The sequence below is a fragment of the Phallusia mammillata genome, chromosome 3 (assembly GCF_965637545.1).
Source record: "Phallusia mammillata chromosome 3, kaPhaMamm4.hap1.1, whole genome shotgun sequence".
NCBI classification, from domain to species: Eukaryota; Metazoa; Chordata; class Ascidiacea; order Phlebobranchia; family Ascidiidae; genus Phallusia; species Phallusia mammillata.
In genome coordinates, this window is record NC_137254.1 from 14,361,998 (window position 1) to 14,384,176 (window position 22,179).

Consider the following 22,179-nt stretch of genomic DNA (forward strand, 5'->3'; position numbering starts at 1 on the left):
GTTTGTACAACTCATTTTATAAGGTTTAATGGTTTGCATCTTCAATTTACCATCCCAATATTACATATTCATTTTTTCCATTACAGATTTAAATAAGAACCAGTGTCCTCATTACAAAGAGACAGACCAAAACCATGATGCAGAAAAAGGCTTGCTGGACACACACAAAATAAGTCCAAATCGGAGCATTGTGACCAAAATTACAGGTCAAATTTGACTGCTGTAAAGCTGAAAAAGTACAGTGTTAATACTGTGTTTGTATTATGTGCATTAGTGTTTCTGTCTATTACCCACCTCACATGGTAATTTAAAACAACTCAATTTGTTTCTCAATTCTTTCATTTCAATTTCATTTATGTAATGCTACACTGTCACTTTTTGTTTCTAATAAACACAAGTACATGCTGTTTAAATAATCTCATGTTATTAAAATGGAATCACTTCAGTATGTGGCAATGTTGTCATGCAGATCATTACATTTGTTGTGGCGGTTCCTTAATGGCAGTGTTTGCAGGCAGAGATTTGAGACACATTACAAAACGGACATGTCCTTGCAAGTATTTTGAAAAACACATGACAATGTTATAAATTTAACACAAAATAACTACTGTGATCAACAAAAACAACCTATCTTGACACCTGCATCTTATAGCTAGAGTGTTGAAAGAAAATATGGAGGGTGTAAACAACTTTGAGTCACTACCACACGGACGGTTAGTATAATAGCTTAAATGTGATGTTTGCCCAAATTATGTTTCTCAAACTGTATTGCGCACACGGAAGTATATAACAAGGACTTGTTCTTCCAGCATCAGATACTTTTTACCGGAAGTTTTGCAACTTATTTTAACTGGAAAATGTGTAAATCCTCGTGAATTGATGGCATCAATCCAATACAGTAATTCTTCGCAAACGCCATTTTAAAATTTAATTAAAACCGACATTTGCGATTTTTCTTCGTTTGTACAAACTTTTACCAACAAAATACGTAGCCACAATTGATTTCTGACGTGACTGTGTGGCTTTGTCAACAACAATTTAGCGTTAGCGAGTGGTCTGAGGTCCTCGTTAGTTAGCGAGCTAAAGTTAAGTAAATATTACTTACCGCGAAGAAGTGAACAAATTTTGTGATCTTTTTTTCGAATGCTGTCGTTTGAGCCCAAAACCTGACATCAGTATGACGCAGCTAGATCCAAGGACATACGTATCCTAAAAATCTTTTGCTCCACTCTTTTGGCAAGCATTTGCAAATCCTGAATTTGCATTCAAGTTAAAAAATGGGGGACATTAACATTTAGCTATGAACTTGCCGGAACATTTTCCAGTCGTCTTGGTCTTCATCAGTTTTAGCAGGAACCATTAGCGGAAAATCTGCATCAAACTTAGCTTGTATGATTTTGATTAACTTGCAAACCTTCCAGTATGTTTAAGATATAATAATACATGTTTAAGATATGACTATTTATGCACAACATTACCCACCTTAACTGATTTTCGAGGTGACAATGCAATTTGTCTTCGAGTTTGTGGGACTGCAAAAACAAACTGAGAAATTGGTCTTTCAACTGGGCCGTGCAACTGTTCGGAGTCTTCTAATGCTGACTCATCTGTTCATGACTACCCATTTGTTTCATAGTTTTTTTTAAACACCGTTTCTACGAATCTTAACAAAATTTTTATGATGTTATGTTATGCAATTAATGGAAGCTAAACATAATGAATGAATTAAACATACCTGATTGACAAAGAATCTCACATTTTTGAGATTTTTAAATTTCATGCGGCAGAGCTTGATCACTTGATCAGTTAAAGCGCATCCCTTGCAAACGACCAGCTAAATACGACCGAAGTAACGTGAGTAGGTTCCCTTTTATGCCAACTTGCTGTAACTTTTGTAACATCCCATGGTGCAAAACTCGATCAAACGCTTTTGAAATGTCTAAGAAGACAATTCTGCAATCATTTCCTAAGAATCCTTGTTGGCATAAATATTGTGAGTTGGGTGTAGAAAAATGATTATAGTGCAGTTGAACAGATTTCTTCGAGCTGTTTTTTCCTCAAAACGTGTCCCAGAAATTTCAGTTGGCGCTTGACAAAGTTGTGAACCAGCTTGGCGTACAACCGACGTATTTGAGCGAGCGTTGTGCTGTACATGGGATTTTAAACATACGTCTCAGGAACCACATATCTCGCTCTAAGCTTGTTTCCACTCTCCACGTTGATCGTCCAGCTTTCACACAGCAAAGTTGTCCAAACAGCATCTCAGCATAGTCAGCCTGGTTGCTATTGAAATGCTCTACATTTGGGAGTATTTGATCGTGCACTGAAATGTGTGATTCTCGAATTAGTGTCTTTTTCGAAAAAGTCATAGCACAAGATTCCTTTTTGTTTATTTGCAGACCCATGGCTTCACTTTCAACAACTACCATATACCAAACACGAATCCCACAGGAAACCTTGCAAAATTTCAACTTTGCCAATATTCAAGCACCGCGGGAGATGATCATCATTTTCTGCCACTCTGCTTTTATTACTTTTTTTGGCCCAAGAAACGCGTCGTGGCATAGGTTGTGCGATGTCATTCTTACTGAGATCATTGCTTCCCTTTGAAAATACATCTCGGGAGTTTCTTTGACATTGTCAACAAGACATATGTTCACGAAACGAATTTGTGTCGGACATGTTTGGATTTGTCAGATAAAAAATGTGTTATTAATAAAATTAATCGCACAGATTTTAGCCCCAACATACCTTCAATCCATACTAGATCTGCGACAATCAGGGAACATTTTACTAACTTTTAAAACGACAGCAAGGTATATCGGAATATTTCCCACATATATCAAATTAAACTCGAATGGGCTAAGACAGGGGTGTCCAACCTTGTTGGCCAAAGGGCCACATGCTGTTTACGAATGATTGCGCGGGCCATTTGAGTGTTACTGCTAATTTGGAACATTAGAAATAGCTGTTTTGTAATTTCTAATTAAAATCCTCACACCGAAATTTTAGAAATGTGTACTATCCTCGTTTACAGTTATAAGAACAATAAACACAAGATATAGTTAAGTCAACAAGCTCTTTCCCACACGTCGACATTTCAATGTGAAGTTTGGCACTGTTTTTCTCTAACAAGTTTGGCAATATTCAGTGAGATGGACGATGGAGCAATGCGAAGCGATTTTTCCATATGGCAGTCACAAATTACTGATCTTACAGGGGATTTAAAGTCACATGTCAACCTTTTTTGGAAAGTTCTGTTAGCGTTACTTGCTTTTTGTTTCCTGTTTGGCATAATCTATATCACTGCAGAGTGCGGAAGATGTTTTACAGCTAAATGCGTTTTGCGCGACTCTCTGATACCATATGTATCTCAATGAACCACGAGTCAGATTATAACGTAACAATGTAGAAATTGTGATGCGTAACAATGCGCATTGTGACGCAATAAAAGTAACTTGAACAGTCGTGTATTACTACTCTATTAACAAAGAAATAAAGCAAACAATAAATGCCAATTTTCAGAAAGAAAGTTCGCCATAAATTACGTAGGCGATTAAGTTGCCAATCTGAGTCATTTTAAAAAATACCGCGCGGGCCACTCAAAACCTTGCTGTGGCCCGCGGGCCACGGGTTGGACACCCCAATTTTTTTACAAACACAGCAATTGATCAAAGACACACAATACCCGGTGTCAACCGAAAATTTGACTTTGCTTGTACCAACTTGCTTGTCTTGTTTGTTAAGGATAACAACATATATGTCTTAAAATCAAATCTCCCAAAAACTGCAAACAACTCGGCCTTAACAACTGCCTTTCGAGATGCCAGGATTTTAACTTACTTTTCGTTTACTGAACCCCAACGCGAGAACGAGGGAAAGGTGAATTCCACTCCAATTTAGTAGTTTTAGGTTTTTTTAAAAAAGAGATCAGATCAAAGACACCGCGGCCATGACGCAATAATTAACAAAAAGCTAACAATCGTGCTCGTTTATATCGTAGATAACTATCAAAAATACTTTTGCAGCATAGATTCAAATGTCAGAAAACGTTAAATTACCGGAGTTGGGCAATGTCACTTTATCGATCGAGGAAGCCATGGAAGTATTACAAAACCCAAAAGATTTTTCCAACATTCCAGTAGTTAAGCCAAAACTTGGCTACTTTTTTCTTGCAACCAATACCGGTTATGGGCTTATTCAAAAAGCTGCCATTCAGACGGGATGAGTTTCTTCATCTGATTTTTAGCGGCATGTTCAAAGCTTATGCAAAAGCAGTAAAGTTTTCTGATCCCCAGTTTGTCTACTGGTGTGCATGACAACGTTTTAAAGCTCGTTTTTGTTATTGGCAAAGAAAAGCATCCTTACTCACCGCCCTTAAGTTGAACATTACTATTTTTTGAAGAACACGTAAACAAATTTTGATTATTTGATGCGCCGCATGCTTAAAAAGAACCACACTCTGGTTTAGACTGTGATTAATTGGATATCAAATTGCGTATTTTTTTCTTTTAACTTCACAATAACAGAAGAATGGATCGGGGCGATTTGGCTTGAATTTGTTTTAACACTTGCGCGCTGATTGTCTGACTGAGTACGATCGAGATACCAGCTGTCCAAATTAATCTTTTATTATCAGGTATCTTGCACTCAACTGATCAGTTTGAGCTTTCACCTAGACTACGCACTAACTCTGCTGGAGAGCCAGTCTTCTAAACAATGTTATAAACTCTCTTTTTTTACAAGGCTGTTGGCAACGCGTCAGTGCACTCATATATAGTGGTTGGTATGCTGGTTCGACAGTCACAACATAGAATGTTTTGTTTAAGAGGACAGCTAAGATAGATAGAGATTGGATATAGAAGACTGTAGTGTGCAAAGAAGCAACAACGTCCAAATTCGTTCAGGCACATATTATTTCATTTTCGAGTTAACAGCAGTATGAATGTCAAGGCTTAAGTGGCAGTTATATGTACATTCAGATATCACTCTTGACAAAACTCTGATCAATCTAATTTAGGTTGGCGAGAAAATACCGCCTTATTTTATAAAGCTGGGCTGCATGTTAAGTCACACTAATGACAAACTTCAGAGATATGTGTGTGAAAAGATTTAGCCCTAGTGCACATTAAACTGCCTACAACAGGTGGACTTACTAGAAAGATACAAAGCTGTGATTGCGCGTAAATTCATAGCGGTGCGATATATTTCAAATCTGACCTTCCTCCTGTCAAGACACAGCTATCTATGCGACGCTCCAGGCCCAAGAAAAAGCTTGCCAATCTTGCTTAATCAGTCACTAAATAATGATACATTTTTTGTAGGTAAAATAAATCAATTTACGATGAGATTGCAGAATTCGACCTTCGAGCTTACAGATCTACAACTTCCAGATTCTACAAAGCAATCCTTTGTGATCTTTCCGCAGCGGTCTTTTAAAGTACCTAACCAACGTTCAACGAAAGGTGGATGGAATGAAAAAGGTTTTAAATACGAATGGCCTCTAGAGGAAGAAATTCGTAATTGTGCCGGAAAACCTGACGTCTTAAAAGGATTCGGGCTTACCTGCACCAATTACAAATCTCATCGGTGTGGAGTTTGTGAGAAGATATTCACTCGCCGAGGAAATTGGAAACGGCACATGTTGATTCACACTGATGAGAAACCACATCCCTGTGGTGTATGTGAGAAACGATTTAGCCGGAGGGGACTTTTGAAAATACACATGTTGACTCACACCAAGGAGAAACGCCACCGATGCCATGTTTGTGACAAATGGTTTAGTCGCAGTGAAAGTTTGAAAACGCACATGATAACTCACTCCAAAGCACGACCGCATCGATGTGATGTTTGCGAGAAAACATTTGGGCTGAGAGGAACGTTGAAAACACACATGTTGACTCACACCAAAGAGAAAAAACATCAATGTGACATTTGTAACAAACGATTAAGGCGCGGAAGTGATTTGACAAAACACATGTTGACTCACACCAAAGACAAACGCCATCAATGCAATGTGTGTGGAAACAGATTTGGTCTTATTGGAAGTTTGAAAAGACACATGTTGACACACACAAATGAAAAACCCCATCGATGTGACGTTTGTGAAAAAACATTTCAACGTTTTGAACATTTGAAAAGACACATTTTGATTCACACTAAATAAAAAGTACATGGTTTAGATTTGTAAAAGGCTTTACCCTGGCAAATACTTCACTGATAGCTAGTTGGAATAACGAAATGCCATACGAAGACTGAACATCGCAAATTCTTTTAGCGCATTTCTCCTTCCAAAAGTTGGTGACTGGAATAGCGGGCGCGTGAAATGAACAAAAATTGCACAGTCAATAAGTCCCAAAGAAAAAGTATAATTAAATATGGGGGTAATAAAATTGCAAAAGTGTGAACTATTGCATGTTATAGCGGATCGACTGATTTCATTGTGCAAAATTTTCTTCGTATCAAACCACTTTTTAAACCGCCTGTTTCTTCAATATCTGTTGGGAGTTTTTTTAGTCTAGGCCCACTAGATGTAAGCTTATGTGTAGTTAATTAAACCTGCAGTGTTTTCAAATGTCTAGTATTCTTCACATTCGCAGTCTAGCAGTGTTTTCAAATCAAACAACAGTTTGTTGCCATTGAATTAACTCACTCTAAAATTTAAATACTGTTTTTATTTTGTTATCATGTAGCGAATGTGAAGGAATTAGTTTGTAAAGTTTTTAAGTTCTGGCTTGTCTGATTAGGTTCATAAAAGTTGGATGGTTTCTGATTTTGAATCGAAATGCAAGTGGCCTGCTAATGCAAACATACAACAACATACAACAACTTAAGGCTATAATTTCAACGTTCCTTTGCGTGTTGACGAGAAGCAACGTTTTAAACGCCCTCCAGTCAAATTAATTTTGGCGTTTCTACAATCCATTGAAGAATAATTACGGTTTAGGATTTCACTGACCTTTTCGTCTACGGCGTTTGCAACAAAGGTTCCCGCGGGTATGGAAAACCTGGAAAAGTTCTCGAATTTAAATTTGTGTTTTTAAGGCCTGGAAAAGTTTTGAAAAAAAATGCAAAGGTCCTAAGTATAAAAAGTATGGAATTTGGATGTCTCGATGTACAGTTTACGGTTTCGGCAAACAAACAGTCGCGCGTCTGGCGATCTAAATGCCCAATCTACTTGTAAAACGTTGATAGAACTTTTGCAAATCTTGGATGTTATGAGTAATGTCGGAGTGAAAGTTTGTACTAAGCGTCAGCATTTTATACGTTTCATTAGCAGATTGCATATTTCAGAGTAGCCAAGTCAGAGAGGTTTGAAAATAAGAAATAAACCTCAACAACAAATCGGCTGGATGACAGCAGCAGCGTTGTTTAAGGCTTTGTGTAAGACTGTTAGGTTGTTAAGGAATAAATGTCATGTTTTTCTTTTGGAAAAAAAGCGGTGTTTGTTCATTTCTCAACAGCTTTTCATCTTGAACATAAACTGGCATAAAAATACAATGTATCAACAGCATCAAATAAGGTCTACGATTGTTTAAAGTGTGACGAAGTAACGGGCTCAATTAGTGGAGAAAATGCTGTACGCACTGCAGCTAAGCCGTTGGTCAATCTTTTCGTCTTGCGTGGTCAAGTCATCAGTTGTATAATTGCTAGCTTATTGTATCAGAACAAAAGTGTTTTTTTACAATATGTGTGACGTAATAAATGCCTTTTTGGAACAGTATTGTCGGAATTAGAACACGGACACAGTTCATATATTAGTGTTTTAAAAAGAAGTCTTGGGTGGCGAAGGTTGCAGGCACAGTTAGCGTCTTTGAAAGTGTAATTAGTTTGTGTTTTATCAGTTTTTCCGTTTTGTGATTAACTTTGGTTTGTCGTTTTAGGCTTATTATTTTGATTACAATGCCTGGAAAGTGCATGTTTAAAAATTCGTGGCTTGTAAATAAGGATTATGCATCATGGCTAGAAAAAGTGGAAAGTTGCAAACATAAAGCCCGCTGTAAATTTGCCTGACGACATTTGACATTTCCAACGTGGGTGAATCTGCCCTAAAAAGCCGTAAGTCAGCAAAGAAACATGCATTAAACCTCGCGCAGAATGCAGGATCGAGTGTAAGAAAGGTCACAGATTGTTTTCTGGCTCCAAAATCTTCTGATGTATGCTTGTCACTCGCCAAATATGGTCAGATGTACTGAAAGCAAAAATACTGTTGACTTTAAAAGTAGTCGCATCACACTTTTCGTTCCGTTCTAGTGAGGGTGCCAATGAGCGCTTTTCGCTTCAATGTTTTCAGACAGTAAACTGGCCCAAACGTTTAAATGTGGAATGTGGAACAAAACATACTATCGCGCTGTTTTTGGCATTGCACCATACGTATCAAATCTTTTGACACACAGAAATAAAAAAGCCAAACAGTATGTCCAGCTTTTCGATGAAAGTCTCAATAAATCAATGCAGGAAAATCAGTTGGACATGTGCGTTACTGGGACTTTGACATGGTTAAAACCAGATACGTCGGGTCAAAATTTTTGGGACATTCATGTGCTGCAGATATACATCAGCATCTTAGGTCTGAAAATTGGGTTCAATTGTCAATGGACGGACCTAACGTAAATTGGTTGGTATTCAATAAGCTTAGTGCGGAAATCGAAAAACAAAATATCGGTAAAAAGCTTTTAAACACTGGAAGTTGTGGTATCCATATTGTCCATAATGCTTTTCGCAAAAGATGCATTACTTGTGCAGATTTACAGAGGAGCAACTTTCAAGCATACACTGGCTTTTCAAAGATGTCCCTGCTAGATGCGAAGACTTCCCTTACGGGATGTTTTCTTATGCCCAAAAAATTTTGCAAACATCGCTGGCTGTAATATGTGTCAGTGATGGAACGCACCAATTCTGCGTTTCCTCAAGCAGTATGTAGCGGGTGCACTGTCTGCTAAAGTACCAATTCCAAAAAAATAAGTCATTTTTATCTGTAAAAGAAACTGTGGCAGACTTAATGTTTGAAGCAAAGGCGCAAGCGTTTCTTTCTATAGCTAAGGAGGTCGAATCTTTTCTAAAAGATTATCAAACCGATGCTCCAGTTTTGCCTTTGCTTGTTCTTGACTTTTTAAGATGGTAAACAGTTTGCTGTCACGGATAATTAAAGATAGTGTTCTGAAATATGTGAAAAAACCTTTGGATTTAGACCATGTTGATTTGACAGATGAGCTGATTTACAAGAACATTTCCAATGTCGATGTAGGCTTTATAGCAAAAAAATGCATACGGGACCGAAGGTTACGAGGGAAAGTCACTGACTGACAGACTGCTACTTTTAAAAAAGAATGCAGAAATTTTGTCAAGAACATTTTACTAAAATTGTTGGAAAAGTCACCATTGAAGCATTCACTTGTTCGTAACCTAAATTGGTTGGTTCCAGAATTTGTGTCACAGCCAACAAAGTGCAAAAGTTGCTTGGCAAGGTGCCTTAATGTTCTTGTAGATTGTGGGCGTGTAGACCCAACTTCGTGCGACAACACATTGAAGCAATTTGTAATGCTTATTGACGAGGCTATTTCCGGACCCATTTCAAACATTCTAAGCGAGTTCGACCCGCAAAAAAAATCGTTTGGACTCTGTGTATCACTCGATCCTGTCTGACTGAAGCAAATGCAAAGATTTGTGGGATGTTGCTCAGCTTGTCCTTTGTCTATCGAGAGGCTTTTCCCTAAACAAGGAACTGGTGTGTGAAAATCAACAAGAAAAAAGTTTGGTTGCTCGTAGGCAGATTATCGACTACGTAACAGACGTGGAAGATTAACCAAGGTTTAGGTAACACAGGACATGGTAAAATATGCTTCCAGAGCCAGATGTAAGTTTAGAGGGGTAAAAAACGCCAGTTGATTGAGAAGCAGATAACGATCTACAGAACAAAAGGCAGCGATTGATTTCGGATATAATAGCATTGATAAAAGCTGCAGATAAGTACGCACTAAAAGCGGAAAAAGAAAGCGACCTCGCAAATGTGGCAAAGTCCAACTCACTTAGGCGAAGTGCAAACGAAAAGGAAAAAGATTGTCGATAAAACAGTTGAAGATATTGAGTCAAAAAAATCGGAACTACAGTTAGTTGTTTGACTGCTACTGCCTGACTTGTGTTCTTTTCTCTTTAATAAAACTTTTACAAAGCGTAAACTGTGTGCATTTAATGTTTAACATACAAGCTAGTTGCCACACCACAGGTGAGGCGAGAGTGGCCGGGATTAATCGAACGTTTTTTAAACGATTCAGCTCTGCGTGATACGGAACAGTGGCTCCACACATGATCAAACGCTGGTATAATGGAAAAATATTGTCGAAGAGGATGACCAGGCGTAAATAAGAAAGCAGTTGCCTATCTTGTCGCAATTACGAAATTAAATAGCGGTATTTGTCAACGTGTCAGGTGTTTAAAATTTATTCAGTTTGTATTTGTTCTGATAAGAAGTTACAAACGGATTGGTTGTTTTTGGTCCTCGTTTTACCCTGACAATGCTAGATAAAAATAGGGGATCTCTTTAAGTTTACGTGTCGTATGTGTATTGGCTGCAAGTATCGCAAAATGTTACACCCCTGAATGTTGGATTGCATATAACACGACAGAAAATGTCTCTCAACAAAAGATCCAATTTTTCTTCTTCTTATTTTCAAACTTAGTGTTACGGATCCTGTTCATTTCTTTTTGTGATCTTGTTTGTGATTTAGCTGTTATTGCAAAATTTCTTTATATGGCATGTCGAGATCCTTGAGCTTTTATCTACGTTTTTCTTTTACGTATTGCTCAAGTTTCCCTTTCTGTTTTCTTTGCTTTGCAAACCACCTTTCGACATAATGCTGCAACTTCACTTCTTGAATAGATACTCTGTTGTCATAAATTTAATTAAATTTGACAGAGTTTCCAGATAGGCAAAAATGTCCCCGCGGATGCAGATTCCGCGTCTACTTTCTTTTGTTGTGGTGTTGCGTTTTCCAACTCATAATTACAGAAAATCTCTGCAAATTTTTCCACATTCAACACACACTGTTGTTCGATCGTTATAAATTGTTTACTTTTTGTGTCAACTTGTTCATTGTGCTTCTTTCGACAATGTTCTGTCAAGCCTTTAATAATTTCACCGCATAAGCAGAACTTGTATCCCTGGTATATTTTGTAGCAACCTACCGTACATACTCGCAGATAGGTCGCATTTTCTTGCGACCAATCCGCTCGACATAATTGCAAATCGCCACCAAGTCAGAACAAAATTAAGGGTGCGCGTTATACACGCAAACCACTTGCATTTCTACATTCAACTTCCAAGTTTAATTCTGTGACTGACAATAACCAACAAAATTTAATAGCAAAATTGTGTTTTGCAGAAAATAAACTTAACAAGCAAAGCCTGAACAACTAAATTGGTGTGCATGTTAAACAAAGTTTTTTTATTAAAGTATTGAGCAACTTTGCACCCACTCCAATCCGATGGTGTACCCCCCGATTTTGCTGGCTTCGGTGTTGGGGAACGCTGCATGTATACATGAAAATATTAATATTGTATTATTGATAATATGATTTATGCATTTTATGAAATTTGATTAAACCTCATTGAGTTGAGAACCACGCAGTTCAACTTGTCAAACCACTGATTTGACCAATTCACAAAATCAATTCTGTTTTCAGACACCAAAGCTCGTACGGCAAGAGCAGTATACCCAAATCCACATACCTTGATTACATTCAATCATTTCACTAATAATTTGCCCTGACTGACTTACAAAATCAAGTATGTGGTGACAGACCATATCATTTTTCCAGCTACTGTATTTCCAGTGAAATATGCCATAACATTCTGTTTCAACTAGATATACATTTTAATTTGTACATTTATCACGCCCTTTCCGTTTTTCTCGGAGCTGCGTCACAACGAGGAGTTGTTGAAGATAACTGCGAGTTGCCCGGTCTCATTTGTCTGGCCTTAAATCGTATAGATCAGTGGTTCTTAACCTTTTTATAACGGCCGAACCCCTACGATAGTCTTCAGCCTTTGGTCGAACCCCAAGTTACATCCTAGGTTTTTAACCCATTTTGTTTGGTGGGTCATAATTAGTTTTTGTTTAAACGTAGTGGCAACAGTTAATGTTTGTCATTGTGTTAGATTCTGACATCATAATACAAGCAACTTGTTTCAGGATTGCTTTAATTCCGGCAATTTTTAGTTTTTGCCAAAATGAAGCATTGTATTTTTAGCATCTGTACACTAACAGGAAAAAGATGAAGTGATAAGTTTTTGCTGCCAACAAAATTTCGTTGTTTTTTTGTTTACGAACAACGCGAACAATGCTCTTTATTACGTCAAAAAAAGAAAAGAAAAACTAAGTGCAGCAGGGTTGCACAACCATTTTGCTAGGACGGCCGCGTCGCAGATTGTTATTTTACCAACGGCCGCCATTTATCTGCTTATTTTTGTTTTAAAATACTTGGTTTATATCATGCATTTACCTAATAGCGCCGAAAAAGCCCAGATCAATTTCTAGCTCGGTGCATAGATTGAGCTGCACAGCGTACAAAAAGTCTGACACATATGGTTATTAGGCTGGTAATACTCTTTTTAGTACCACAAAAACTGTTTATAGCAGTTTAAAACACCCCTGCCTAAGTTTAACCTTCCAGTGTTTGATATTGAGCAAATACAAATTGCCGTTTTTAGCGACTATAGACCCTAAACAAAAACGGGTATTTGTATTGTACTTCAAAAAGACCTTCGTCGAACCCCTGATTCGGCGTTGCCGAACCCCTGGGGTTCGTTCGAACACCGGTTAAGAACCACTGGTATAGATTATCATGAAACAAGTGCTCGCAGTGAATTGTTTAATATGCGAAAAAAACACGTCACAACATCAAAATAAGCGTACGGCTTTTCTTTGCGAAAAACGTTTCAATAACGTTTTCTGTGGGCACTTCAATTTCACGATGTAAGGGAGAGTTGGGTGAGTTGTTGCAATTTTTACTTTTTCTGCTGTTGTTATATTATTCTAGTAGGTAGTTGGACAAACTTTTGCAGTTGTGAAAGTTATGTTTTTGCTAAAAACTTTTTTTTGTAAAAACAAAGATAAAAAACAAAGTAAACGGTAAAAAATAATTTCACATTAATGGTAACGTGAAAAAAACTAATTGGACAAGTAAGTAAGTAATTTTATTTTTGCGCTGTTTAAGCGGCATGGTGGCGAAAGACCCTAAGGTCACCTTGTCAGCCACCCTTGTTTTTAAAACAGGCAATCAAATGAATAAACAAAACAGAAAACATACAAAGGTAAGAAAAGAATCACCCATCGAAAAAATTTGCCTATTTACATTTAAGCAAAGAACAAAAACGAAAAAGAGATGGATCGACAAGCAAGTGTGCTACAAAATGTACTGAAGAAACAAAAAAAGGGCACGGGACGAAAAATATGATTGTTGTAGGAAAACCAGAGTAAAGAAGATAAGCTAACAATAAACTACGATAACAAAAACAGGTGATGAATGGGGGAAAATACGCATAGGACAAAAAACAATGTGTGAACAAGGCGTGATTATGAAAAGAAATACATGTGAAAGAATGATAAACAAACCGAAAGCACACAAGGAAATGAAAAAGGAAACCAGATAAACAGATGACGAAGGAACAGAAAAAAATGATAAAAAAGTGCTAACCGTAACTTTATATGATGGACTGAAAAACAACATTGCAGCAGAGAACTTAAATAAGCAAAGTGTAAACAAAAATAGAATGCGGTTAGCCGAAAATACGTGAGGAAATGAAATACGATGAAAGAGCACAGACGAAAAGAAAAAAAATTGCAGTAGCGAACTAAGTAAAGCGAAATGTAAACTAAAAGTAGAAAGCGGGTGGATAAATAGTAAACGAACCGAAAATAGGCTGCGTGAGGAAATAAAAAACAAAACAATAATGAAAGAACAGATGAAAATAAATAAATAAGCTACCGAAAAAAAAACGAGCTGAAAAGACGACATCGTTGCAGCCAATTTAAAATAAGAAAAATGTAAACAAACTGTAAACAAAAAATAAGCAATGTTTGCAATAGGATTCTTCTGCCGCATTGGATTTTTTCAAAACAACATGTGCGTTTTTGTCAAGGCGTATTTGTCAACAGCATTGTCTTTTTATATTGGCCGCATATGTGTTCTGATGTCAGTGTTACTGAGTCTTATTGCCTTATTTTGCAGTACTTGAATATGGGCCAAATTGGTGGGATAAGCACGTCCCTAAGGTGTGGATGAATCAACGCATAGTACAGAGTTAAAAGTATAGGTTTGTTGGCAAAAGTTTTTATTTTAGCAATTATCCCACTTTTTCAGTGCAGTCAAAATGAGACCATCCCGGGCTCAGGGAACATTTGACCTAACTTTTACCTGGACATGAATTTAAAAGTTTGTTTTCATAAACAATACAACTACAATCTGCTGTTGCTTTTTCTTTACAATTATGAGAAACAGTTTTCGTCTTTTGATTTTGTAAGTTTTTTGGTTGGTGTTTTACACTGCAGAGATTTTATTCATTTTCTTTCAGGGGAGCTAGTTAGGATGGCAGTATAGCGTTGCCTTTTGGAAACTTTTGATGTTCTTGGTCCAGCCTTTCGATGGTGACAAAGCTGTTCCGGGGTTTTAGTAAGACCAGAAGGAAGAGGTTTTAGCAAACGTTTCACGAAACAAAAGTAGCAGTTCTGTCACAGACATATCCACCAAGGTACTCCTCGTCCGTAAAAATAAAGGATATAATTTCGGTGGTTTTAAATCCAGCCTGTATGTTTTTTTTGACAACAGGCAGACGTAAAAGCTGGGCTAACAACCCCTGGGATGTCAAAAATAGACATGTTTTTTTCCTGGGTGAGCACGAATCCAGTTGTCGCATGAGGTATTAACATCATTCATTCATTTTTCTGTCCGGGTCGCGGGGGCGGCAGCTCAAGACTTCCTTTTGGTACCGCGAGGGCGACAGGTTTCACCACTTCCTTTTGGTACCTTCTGCAATCATTCAAATACCAAATAGACTTATTGAGCCAAGCCTCAGCGTGCATTTTCTCCAAGTTGTTCTAAAGTGCAGTTGGACTGCCCAGTGTTCTTCATCTCATCAATGACACAACTGTCATGTCACTGGCAAATCTGAAAAACATTATCGCAAATTAACAATCGCACAAAAGAACAATGAATAAATGAATGATAATGTAGTTATGCATTTGTTACATCACAATGGATTATTACCGATTTCACAACATAACCACCATATTACACGTAACAATGCCTGACTTGTCATAACATTACTAACTTGTCATACCCCCTGTATGAGGCATTACACTGTGTGTACTGCAAATACTCGGTGACAAGGTAGTAATAGTCTGTCATATACAAAACCAAGCGAATGGTCTTGTTCAGGCCTTTGGGTGTCAGGTTATGCAATTTGCAAGAGTTGCATTTGGGGCTTACACCCCACATCCGTGTCAGGCACCCATAGGAAAAGTCTTCTCAAAAAATACTTGGTTGGATTCGGCCTGGCAAGATCTTTTTTCAACTGAAACAATGAAAAATGTCAAACGATTATAAACCAGCCTGCTATTTGAAACTTTGAAAGTTTTAATACCTGTCCATGGTATCTGCAATTGCATTTAACCAAGAACCAAACGAATCTTTACCAGACATATTGGTGAGTCTGGGACATTTGTCAATCTTTTTGAACACCTTTGCCCATTTAGAGCCAGGTTTCTACCTCTGGCCACGCTGAAACTTAAATGAGCCATTGATGTACTGCTCATTGCGCACATTTCGTTGTTGGTCCTGATTTGGGAATGTCTATTGTAATCAATATCTGCAACGCAAACCAAAAGTATTCAGTAAAAAAGAACACAACTTAAGCATATGTACCAAAACAGCTATTGTCGGCACTCGCAATTAACAAAACTAATGCACACAGAAAAAAACTTTAGAACTCGAGCATATACCAAAACACTATTCCTGTCCTTGTCTAAAGCAGTTTGCAGCACAGAAACTTGACAAATGAATGAAACTATTCTAAGCTTACTTTTCAACAGCTCAAGCCTTTTTTATGCTCGCAGTATATCAAGCTGCGGAAGATCACACTATACAAGCTTCCCGCCTTTCTGTCTACTCTGCGCGCAAAACTGCAGGGAAAACAGCATGACGTTAGTTAAAATACTTTTCAGAACGTAATGACTTTGGACAAAGCGATTTCACACTCTAAAAAGCCGCGACGGCCTAGTTCTGGTGACCTAGCCAAGGTCAGCCGGCTTCGCATAACGACAATTCCCGAAGTCCTAATACTATTTCAGTCACCTGATATTCGGACCAATCAGCGCGCGAATCCCAATTTTGTTTTAATATTGAAGACGAACGGTCGCGCACATGCACAAAGAAACTGCCTGGCTGCATCTTTAAAATACTCAAAGAGAAATCTTTCAAGCTTAGCGCGATCGGTTGCTCTTTAGTGTCACGATGCGCAAGCAGATGTATTTAGGCTATTGCTAGCACCTTTCCAAATGGAGTAGAGATTTCGTGTGACTGTTCTCGCGAAAGCTAGCCTCCGACTGATTTCTGCGGAGCCACTTCCAAAATCACTTTCCGATCAATGCAGAAAGGAATAAACTCCCCGTTCATTCTTTTAAATTTTCTTTTGCAGTCGCACTACCAGCTCTTAATATCATTGGTATGGAATCCGTTAGGAGACACGAATAGTTGACAAGAGTGGTGTGTATACTATGTAGTCATTATAATCAGACGTGTATCAGGAATACAGAAGCTTCCTTACGTGAAAAGTTATTGTATGCTGCCCACTCATCAGACCAAATATCCGTTTGGGATACTCTCTGCGTTCTCTAAAATAAAAACAATTAGGACTACTAATACAACATACTATAATACCTTGTTGTATCAATGCCCCCAAAAACCTATTGCACTCGAACGAGTCTGGGCTGAGCGTTAGAGCCGCTTTTTCTATATGGCCAGCGCCACCGATTACGTGTGGCCTTGCAAATAGATCTTGGGAACATGTCTGCGGTTTGGTGTAATTTAAATGTAGTAATTTAGAAACGTAAAAAATACAAACTCTCCTACCTCACGCAGAAAATTACACCAATCGATGCAAACCTTGTTGGATATTTCGCATTCTAGCATTAACAAATGTTATGAACTGACATACCGTCAGATGACTTTTTTTGAAAAACGATCCCTTTTGTAGAATTTTTCTACAACTCCAAAAAATCACTCAACACTTAAAGAGAAAAAACTAAGAAATTGCGTACCACAGAAAGACACTGCTAAACATGTCCATCAAGCTTGTTTGCATCCCATCTCTTTTCGAGGTCTGTGCTTACGACAAAAAGCAATAATGGCCTTTTGCCGATCATGAAGCACACCCATTTCAGTCATTTTCATAACATTAATGCGATTGAAAGACATTTTGTGCACTACTCTCTCAGTTATAAACTCATAAAGCGCAACGAGTGCGCGGCAAACTATACGATATATTCAACCAAAAGCACAAACGACCATTGTCTTGACAAAAATCCCACGGTTTACCATTATTACGTTGCCTGTCGCGTGCCAACTAACTCCCAATCGCTGGGTGACGCACATACGAACTATCAAAAAGTATTAAAGTATAGTCAGGGTAGCCATCGACATGGACCCCAAAATAAGAGCCAATTTTTTCCTGATTTTCTTCTAAGATGTCACGAAATCTCGGTGCAAAAACATTTTTGGTGTCTTGTAAATGTTAAAAAATATACAAAAAAGGGACAAAACTAAAAAAAAAACACATTTCTTGGAAATAAGGACAACAAATTTATCAAGACATTGGCCCTTCACAAATGCACATCTTACAACAACCCTGATTGTAGTGCTGGTCAAGAAATTACACTTGGTTAGGGTTGCCAATTTTATCATACACAATCCCTGACAAAATTTATCTCGATTGCGCTAACCAGTTTTTCTCAAACATTTTCGTTATTTTTTCCAAACGGTCCCTTTGCGATTATTTCGAGGGTTCGCGGTCCGCAAGGCTGATTATGTATTTCAGAAAAACGAAAGTTGATTGCAGGATTTTAGCTAGTTATGCAAAATTGCGCATGGCAATGATCCAAATCTGAAATCAAAGACAAGACAAAGCATTACAATTGTGCGCGAACAATTGCAATTTTGTTGCTTGTTATGCAATACAGCCTATTGTTTAGCAATAGAGACGGTCGATCCTCAGTTTTACTTTGACTTAAACTTATTCAGTTGCACAAACTGACGCCAAATATAAATATAGAATTACTTCCACCTCTTCGGGGTTCCCGCAAAATACCCTAAAGCAGGGGTCGGCAACTTTTTTTGCACTGTGGACCGGCCTTTAAAAGCCACAAATACTCATTACTGAAATCTAATGACAATTATTGCAACTTTGTGAACCTCGAGCAAGATTTATGCGGCCCGGTAACAAACTCCCCACGGACCGGCACCGGGCCGCTGACCAGTTGTTGCCGACCACTGCCCTAAAGGACGCGCGGATCCTAGTTTGAGAACCGCCGCGTTAACCATTTTTGCGATCCAAACACTCCTATTCAGGAATAAATTTGGAATATTCGGAAGTCACACGGACGGCGACACGAGAAAACGTTAGATACGTTGCTTTGATCCTTGTCAATAAACTTTTGGCGTAGGCTTCCGACTAGGTAAGTTCATTAAGCTAAGCTCACTATTCTTACTATATTTGAAACAATAAGCACATATATCAGGGTCTCCAACCTTTACCACTTTAAAAGCCATTCGGAGCAATTTTACCGAGAAAAAAAAACTAACAACGGGAACTACACTAACCTTTTTAAATTTGAAATAAAATGCCCCTAAAAACACGTTTTTATGTCTCGTCATTCGACTTTTCGTTGTTAGTTAGTTCCTTGCATATTAGGTACACAGTTAAAACAAACGAAATTTCTCACGTTCCCACGTAGAATCGAATGCTGTGTTTTCTTGCGGACGCGGACTTTCATTTGTGTATTTAACGCGTACTGTAGTGAGACAACTAGTAACAAACAGGTACTGTTACGCGTGCACAAACAATGCAAAACGAAACAGTAACTTTGTACGTTAACTTGCACGCCGCCGGTTTACCTCTTTACGTTTCATGGCGTAGACGCGGTTGTAGCTAACTACTAGAAACTTTTTCCGTTGGTACATTAATTTATACATATATTTAAAAAAAAATTCTTAGAACGAGACCTGTACAACTGCGCAAACACCCTGCATATAGAGCAAACGTTATAGTGATTATTGAAACCTCTATAACATTCACAATATTTACTGTAGTGATTTCTAAACGACTTTAAAACTACCAATCATTGTTCAAGTGTGCAGCCCAGACAACTGGTTACACTTTGTACATCTAGAAAGATTTTTTTTTTACACCAAAGCATACAAACAAACCAGCGTATCAGGATTGTTACTCAACAATCACCTGACCATCGCAGCGTGATTTCCGGGTTCTGTATCTGCCGTCGTGTAACGCTGGAATGTATTGGAAAAGCCACCGATCAGTTTGTATTTCCACAGTAAGGTGTGTGGTTTATTATAGTGGAGATGCTGGAACTGTATGTTATCAGGAGTAACTATGCAAATGCATGTAATGACTGAAAACCAATCTTTAATTAATTGTAGTGTTGTGTGCCGTCGTTCTGTTAGTTAAGAAATGTGCATAAATGTTGTTGAGGTTGTTTGCATTTTTTTCGTGTTTTTTCAGGAAAATAACAGATGTGTTAAACATAAGAATCCGGTATACATTATTACACCTAGTACAGCTTATACATTTTTACAATTTTTTACAACACAGCAGTGAATGTTGCGTGTTTTAATTAATACCTGAAAAGTGCAGGATTTGAACCCACAACCTTGTGAACAAAATTGAGGGATTTTAATCCACGCCATATAATGCATCACATGTTTGTTTGTTTACAGGTACCGGCATATTGTGTGCAAATCATGAGTTTCAATGCCATACAGATCGTTGCGCCTCAATTGAGGCAATGTGTGCTCATGCCGTCTGTGATAACTCAGCAGTAAATTGCAATGGTGAGTTTGAATCAGTTTTAAGCGGTCTAATCTATCTTCAGCTGCAGTCATGTTAAAACGTGTAAGAGATTGATCGGGTGGGCACTGCTAATGTAGTGTACCAGAGCAAAGCGGTTCTCAGAGCAAGCTTAAGGGGCACAAATTTGCCAGAACCTAGTTGCTTCTTTAGCCAATTCACAATGAATATCCAGGGTCATGTACATGTTGCAGGCTGCCCTTCACCGAATCAAACAAGGCACGTGCTGTAATCACTCCGCGTGTCGTACTAGGAGTTTGCCATGCCGGAAGTCGACGTTGTATTTAATGCGCTCTTTCGCAGGGCCATCTTTTCGCAGGGCCACAGTACAACTGAAATTAGTAGTACTACTGTAGTTTGTTCCGTGTGCCAAGACGCAGTACCAGCAGGTGGAAATCTTGAGACAAACAGCTTATTCCATGACCTTTATGAAATGTTTTGGAGTCGCGGGGTGTGAAGCTGTCGAAGCTTTATTGAGCAGCGGTGCCACGTCCGAGTCGTGATAGGAACGTGCAAGTGATACATAGGGAGGTCGCTACAAGCTCAAAATTGTTTCGTTTACAAAATTAATGTGAATTTAATTTTTTTTTTGTTACATTGAGATGCACGATTACACATAAAAGATTTTTTCACCTGACAGAACAAGTCGCATTAATTCAACTCTGTTTCTTGTTGCAGGAAACTGTGCGGCTGACGAATTCGAATGCCAATCTGGATCCTGTATTCCTCTCTACATGAAATGTAACAGAAGAACCGATTGTTGGCACGCTGACGATGAAACCATTTGCACAAGTAATTGACAACTTACTTTATTTTCAGATTAGTAACATAACTAACATCGTAGTCTGTAGCCAAAGCAAGTGTTTTCACGCAGTTTAGTTCCAGTATTTTGAAAGTTGACAATGTCCGGTGCAAAGTATTGGACATGCACTAAATTTGTACATTGATAAACCGGATAGAATATTTAGTAATATGACTATACACTAGGTGGCGCATGTTTGTGTGATGTTTTCCGCTTCGTGTGTTGTCACATTTTCACCTAACAGAGTAAATTGTTTAGAGGTATAAAGTGGTATAGCATTTAGTGCATTTCACTATTTAAATAGGCCAATGTATTTGGCGTTTTCAACGAGATAGGTTAAAACAGGGGTGTCAAACTCGTGGGGATCGAGGGCCACATTGCAGTTTGAAATTATGCCAAGAGCCGCATGTGATCTTTGATCTTGTTTTGTTCACTTAAACAACCTTATCGCTACGACGGCCGCATTGCAGATCCTTGTTTCACCAACATCCGCCAATTATCTGTTGTTGTTTTTTGAAAAAAATTACAGTTGTAAAGAAATAGGTTCATATACTGTATATATATAATGGCGCCCCAAAAGTCCAGATTAATTTCTAACTTGATTCACAGATTAATCTACAGTTTACACAGTGTGAAGATCAGTCATAACTGTTTGTGACGTCATAATCTATATTGTGATGCTACTTGTTTTTTTCGCATTGTTTGCACATAATGGGCGCACCAAAAGTCTGACGCATATGGCTACTAGCCTGGTAATAGTCTTTTCAGTAATATAAAATCTGTTTAGAGCAGCAGAAAATTAAAATATTTGAGCAGCAGTATTTTAATTTCGTCAAGGCCGTCATTACATATATTTTAATAAACATGTTTACGGCCGCACAAACTCGTCTCTGTGGCCGCAGATTTTGCAGCATTGACTGAAACTTAACGCTTATTTTTAGTTAGAGGTACGGTTTTAAATATCATTTCTATTCATAACATATGAGTTTTTTATTTAAAAATTGAAATTCTGTAAATGTTTGTTTGAAAAATAGTTTACACTTTAAAAAGAAAAAATTATTGTATTTAGTTAAAAATCTGACAAAAAAATACAATTGTTGTTGAGTGTCCGCGGGCCGCATTGGAGAGCTCCGAGCCGCGAGTTTGACACCCCTGGTTTAAAAGAAATTGTTTGATTGTTTGTTTGAATCTGCCTGTTTTGAAAGAGGTTAAATATTTTTTTTCGACTTAGAGTTGGCGA

At 38.0% G+C, this 22,179-nt stretch overlaps 1 long non-coding RNA gene and 1 pseudogene across 2 annotated transcripts; one reads left to right on the forward strand and one right to left on the reverse strand.

Annotated features, from left to right (window-relative positions):
* Positions 1-7,786: 7,786 nt before the first annotated feature.
* On the forward strand, positions 7,787-12,087 carry LOC145219618 (uncharacterized; annotated as a pseudogene).
* A 1,095-nt stretch (positions 12,088-13,182) lies between these two features.
* LOC145219039 (uncharacterized) lies at positions 13,183-16,081 on the reverse strand. 2 transcript variants are annotated; one of them, XR_013857818.1, is made up of 3 exons: positions 15,641-16,070; positions 15,265-15,571; positions 13,183-15,165 (listed from the first exon to the last, which is right to left on the reverse strand). It is a non-coding gene; the product is annotated as an uncharacterized LOC145219039 (long non-coding RNA). The 2 variants fall into 2 exon arrangements; XR_013857817.1 differs by having other exon boundaries at positions 13,183-15,571; positions 15,641-16,081.
* Positions 16,082-22,179: the final 6,098 nt, after the last annotated feature.